Raw genomic sequence first — 6,046 nt, 5'->3', positions numbered from 1 at the left:
TACTTCACATTATTGATGTTTTTCTAGCATTGTTTTGATATTATAAGTCTTACTGCTATTATAATTTCCTTTTACTACGTTTATAACATGCTGTATCATTTTTATTGTATGCAGCGCTTTAGAGTGGTTATTTATAGTCATATAGGGTGCTATATAAATAAATAAATATTATACATCATGAATTATTCTCTTATCCTATATAATATCTGGATGACTTTTTTATCGAACACCATGACTTCAAACAATACAATTGTGGACTCGTAAATGTAATAAGAGTTATACGGCACACATATTCCCATTAAAGTTCCATCTACTCATGAAAACGTGTTTATAAACAGAAAGAGAAAAAAACTACTATTCAACATTCATTAATTTGGTTGCAAAATGCATGATGCATTTGTGTTGTCCAACTCCGTTCTCTGTGAGATGTTTGAATCTGACAACATTGCTAGAGGTTGGTTTAATCTCGGTTGAGATTCGGCTCGGCTGAATATTTCACCGAAGGCGTCAGTCCAAATATTCAGCCGAGCCGAATCTCAACCGAGATTAGAGGTTGGTTATCTTTTGACTCGCAGGGCCGTAAATTAACCTTCAATTTGGAGGAGGCAGGAAATTAGGCGGGGGTCTGGGGGCGCCCCCAGACGCTGAGCACATTTTGTGCACACTGAACACGTTTCGTGCAAAATCCTTGATTCTAGGGCCTTCTAAGATGTTACTTGACTAACTCATTCTAAAAGAAAGATTTGGAATGCTTTTTAAGGGAGGTATCATGTTCTTAGTTATTGGAAACAACATAAATTCTAATGAACTTTAAATTTTAATTTTTTTTGGCTCAAAAGTTGGAGGAGGCAGCTGCCTCCTCCGCCTCCATGTAATTTACGGCCCTGGACTCGGGACCGTGTTAATCCCAACAAACCGGACCTCCATCAAGCTGCATATAATGACGCCCATTTAAGAACCAGTTTAAAATCCTATTGAGCGGGCATTCGGTGTGCATAAGATGAGATTCCGATGCATAGACTTTTCTGGAGGGACCCTTCTCTTCTGTCCCGAGAGAGCATCTAGGATTGTGACTGCATGTGTCGTACTACATGTACATAACATCAATATCCCCGTACCTCAAGGACAAAACCAAATCCAGCATTGTTTCATCCAAACAGACGACCAGATGTATCAAGGAATTAACAATGATGGTGCAGAGGTTAGATGAAGCCCGGTTCTAAATTCGTTGTGAATGATTGGCATATAAGTCTCAACTGTTACCAGTTAAAATAATTTCAAATGTTCCCGCGTTTCGAAGTATGGCAGGAAAATATTGTATTTAATTAAACGGTTTTTTAGACATGTGATGCATGTTACAAACTCCCCGTCGAGGCCTCATTACGTCACAGTGCCTACGAACTCTGGTGGAAGTTTGATGCATGTTAGTCATGGGTAAATAATATCAGCCAATGAAATTGTTTTAGGTACAAAGTGTTCGATTGTGTGTCTCGGGTGGTCATTTTCTAGCCGCCTTTCGAGCAGTTTAACACAAGTTGTTCTTTTCAAATGAAAATACACAGAATTATGATTTGCAGTAATATGCCCAGTTTTTAGCGTTTTTTGAGTCCCAAAATTCAATGGGTTTCATCTCTGTTTTACCCTGTGCTTGATATATTACCCGATGTTTTAGTCGATTTTTCGTGGATTTGTGAAGTAGAATTTTGCATAATGTAGGTACTGTCATTGTTGGATGGATATGCATTATAAAATGAATTTGATAATATTAATAAATAATCGGCGTCTAATAACTACGGCGGGCTGTCGGCAAAACACAAGCATTTTGTTTTATACGTCATCAGATGTGAAAATAGAGTAGATACACACATTACACAATTAATGAATGTCCTACTAGGTACTCTCATTATTACGTATAGGAATATTGCTGTATTTATAAGATTTCATGTCAAAATAATGTTTAATGTATCTAAATAACAATAAAACAATTTACAAATCATATTTTAAAACATATCCTGCTTAAAATCCTACTTCCAACTACCCGTGGTGATCAGGGAGCTCAAGGCGGATTTTTTTTTCTTTTTTATTTATTTGCAAATTTTAGTATCAGATAATGACATTCATCCATACATTCACACACATAATATAATCATTATAGGATATCAATGTTGACAGTAACCATGTAAAGACATTCATCAAAACTATTTTCCTTTCCTGGTGTGTCCAGGAGTCCCGTGTTTGTCCAGCTATCTATTTTGTATTTTCTTATGGGATTTATGAGATTGATCACTGTTCGTAATCTTCACCTTTCATTGAAATATTTACAAATTTCATTTGTGTACGAGAATTCAGTGTTAAGTGTAAATTCATTACCTTCAACCATGAAGCAAAAATATCAGTCCAAAAATGGATTAAAGGTAATTTTCAGCAGTCAAGACATATACCTATCTCAAAAATCTAACATTTTATTCACCACTCCTTTTCCATAAGAAGCTTTAAAAATGCTTATCCAGGATTGGTTGCATGTTTTCACGTTTTGAGTCCATGAGCACTTTCAAGATATTATATATGAAATTATTTATATTGATCATGTATTTTTGAGCAACCGTTACTCGTTTAAACTTTATCACATTTTGTTTCTTTATAAATCTAGAGAGCTCCTGTGTTCAAGAGTTTATGATTTCTTGACTATTATTTGAAAGTGAGGAAAATAAGTGGTTGAGTTTTGGAAGTATACGTGTTTTAATGACTGTGACTCTTCCTGTAGGTGTTAAAATCATTCTACTCCGCTGCCTAATTATTGCATGCAACAGAATAGAAGGAATCTGAGGACTATAATTCAATTCTTCCTAGATCAACTGAAAAATGTATTCCTAAGGGATCCCCTGGCTAGCTCCCATCTTGGGTGATAATAGACATCAGCAGAAAACGTTTTTGCTCCAATCCATATAATTTTTGTTTTTGAGCTGTTTATTTTTAATCTTTGTGGTTTTGAGAATGATTCCAGGGTTTCCAATGCATTTTTAAAAAAAAAAGTTATTTATCTGACCCATCAAGGGTTTAAGATGTATCATCCGCGTACTGAGATCTTTTCTGCTCTTTATCATTGATAACTACGCCTTTTAAATATTTTTATTTGGTTTAATCAAAATAGCAAGTACGAATAGATAAGTATGGGACAATAAGATAACCCTGACGGCACCCTCTCTGAATGTCAAATTGTTCAGAAAACTTTCCGCATTGCATCTTCGCAAGCCAAGTGTCCGATTCGCTTACTCTCATCTACCGGTAGATGAGAGTAAGCGAATCGGACACTTGGCTTACGAAGATGTCCGCATTGTAGAACCGAAATTTTGATATTGGTATTTAGAATTTTAACCCAAGTAATTGTTACCAAAACCGAAAAAACATAAGACCTTATATATAAACGACCATGATATTTAGTCAAATGCCTTCTCAAAATCTATCAGCATAAGCAAGCCTGGTAAATTATGTTTTTCTGTATAGGCCATAAGGTCATATATAAATTTGGTATTTTCACCAACATATCTACCTTTTATGAAGTCAGTAAGTGTATTAGAAATAAGATAATCTAAAGTACTATATTTGTTTATTAATACAATTTGATATCAATTTGTATAACACATTAAGTAGAGTAACGGGCCACCAATTCCTTTAGGAATAGACTTAGTCTATCACCCTTTGGTAAACAAGAAATTATACCAAGTCTCTGTGAGACTGGTAAATATTTCTGCCTAACTATTTTATTTAATAGCACCAGTAATATAAACCTTAGGATCATTCCAGAAAAAAAAAAAAATTCTGTTGTAAATTCATCACTGCCTGGGGACTTATCAATTTTCATTTCTTTAAGCACTTGAAAATTTTCACGCTCACCAATATCTTTTTCTAGATCCATGGAAGTTTTTTTTTATCTAGTCTAGGGAATTCTGTTAAAGTTAATATGTCATTCAAATCCATATTGATCAACTCCGAGTCATAATTCTTATACAGGTTTTCACAAAACTGTTTGATTTCTTTCACAATATCTGATTGATTATAGATAAACCCATTATCTTGGGTTTCTTTTTTTTTTAATTCACCAGGTAAATCTTGCTAACGGAAGAGGTATTTTCAGTTTGAAAAAATATATAAATTTTACGAACAGAAATGATTTTAAATAAAATACCCTAGATGTTCAATGTGGCGCAAATGTCCTTCTCATTTCGCGCAAACAATGTCCTCTTTTCTCGCGCAAACGTCCACCACTTTGGCTCAAGTTTTTAATGTCCTCTGAGCTACAGATTTCTATGTAGAACTTTCGAAAGAGAATTAATATTGGGCAAGGGTTTCCTGGCTCTGACTTATCACCTACATTCACTTTTGTGACCTTCACTGGGATATAGAAGTGTCACGTTGATTATAGTACAATTCATTAGATGTGCCTGATGTTTGGAATCATATAAGAAAGGATCTATGCCGAAACATTTGTTGATTTCAAGCTTCCGCATTTTCTTCATTAATCAGGGGGATCCTCGTCATCAAGTTTTGACTCGGTGTATATTCTACGGAGGCATATTAGGGCCGCAGCAGTGTCTCTTTTTTTAGTTTGTTATAACAAATTACTAATCTGTTATAACAAATTACTGATCTGTTATAACAAGTTATTAATCTGCTATAACAAATTATTAATCTGTTATAACAAATATTTGTTATAACAAATTATTAATTTGTTATTTCAAATTACCAATTTGTTATAACAAATTATTAATCATTCTCTCCTAATCCAAATGAACACAGAACTTTTAAACTTTGAATTTAAAAAATCAGTCATTATTTGAGAGTAGGTTAACCGCAATTGAAAAAGTGATGAAATAACTGAATGAAATTCGAGGATCCCTTCATTCATTGAAATCACACGTGAGTAGACTGGTAGATGTTATAGGTGCCAAGCGCGATCTCCGGAATCTTGAATCTAACATGAGCGCACTTGGAAACGTGTTCGATTCAGTTAGAGAAGCAACAGAGGCGAACAAAACAGTGATAAGTAATAACAGAAAAACCTTAGATCAGTGCATCCAGTCACAGAGACTCACGGACAGCAACTTAACAGAAGAGCTGAAAAGGATGAAAGAGGATGACGAAAAAATGCAAAGTTCCGTGACAGATCTCAAGGTCCGATCGATGAAGGACAACCTAGTACATGTATTTTCCGGAATCCCAGAACAGAGAGTAGAGAATACTGAGGCGCTCCTACAGGATTTTATTCAAATAAAATACAAATTGGATTATGAAATCTCATTCGGGCGCGTCCATAGGATTGAAAGTGGAGCGAATTCAATGACCATCCGCGAAACATTATAGCCAAATTTACATATTTCAAGGACAGGGAATTTACTTTTCAACACTATACACGACCATTCCTCACGATAAATTAAAGACTAGACTTTTTGACATCATAGACAGTTGCTTCTTCAACAAAAACGGAAACCGGAAATACTCATATCTAGTGATCAGTCATTCAAAAACTTACTTTGTTAAACACCACTCTGATTCCACGCACAAGTACTCTGAAGTTGAAATAAAAAATATGCTAGAGTTCCTCATTGACAATATCTTCGTGGTCTTTGGTGATCAGGTCTTCCAACAGTCTGTTGGAATTACCATGGGCACGAATTGTGCCCCTTTGTTAGCTGACCTGTTTTTATATTCATATGAAGCAGAATTTATTCAAAAACTTCTACGTGAGAAGAAAAAATCTCTCGCTGTGACCTTCAATTCGACTTTTAGATATATCGATGACGTTTTGTCTATTAACAATGATAGCTTTCATTCATATGTCGATTTGATATATCCCTGTGAGCTCGAAATAAAGGACACCACAGAGTCGTCCACTTCTGCTTCATACTTAGATATTTTATTGAAAGTAGACATTAACGGCAAACTGACAACTCAACTGTATGACAAACGGGATGATTTCAGCTTCTCCATCGTCAACTTCCCACATTTATGTAGCAATATTCCATTATCACCTGCATATGGTGTTTAT

Source organism: Ostrea edulis, chromosome 5 (genome assembly GCF_947568905.1).
Source record: "Ostrea edulis chromosome 5, xbOstEdul1.1, whole genome shotgun sequence".
NCBI lineage: Eukaryota > Metazoa > Mollusca > Bivalvia > Ostreida > Ostreidae > Ostrea > Ostrea edulis.
This window is presented reverse-complemented; position numbering follows the sequence as displayed.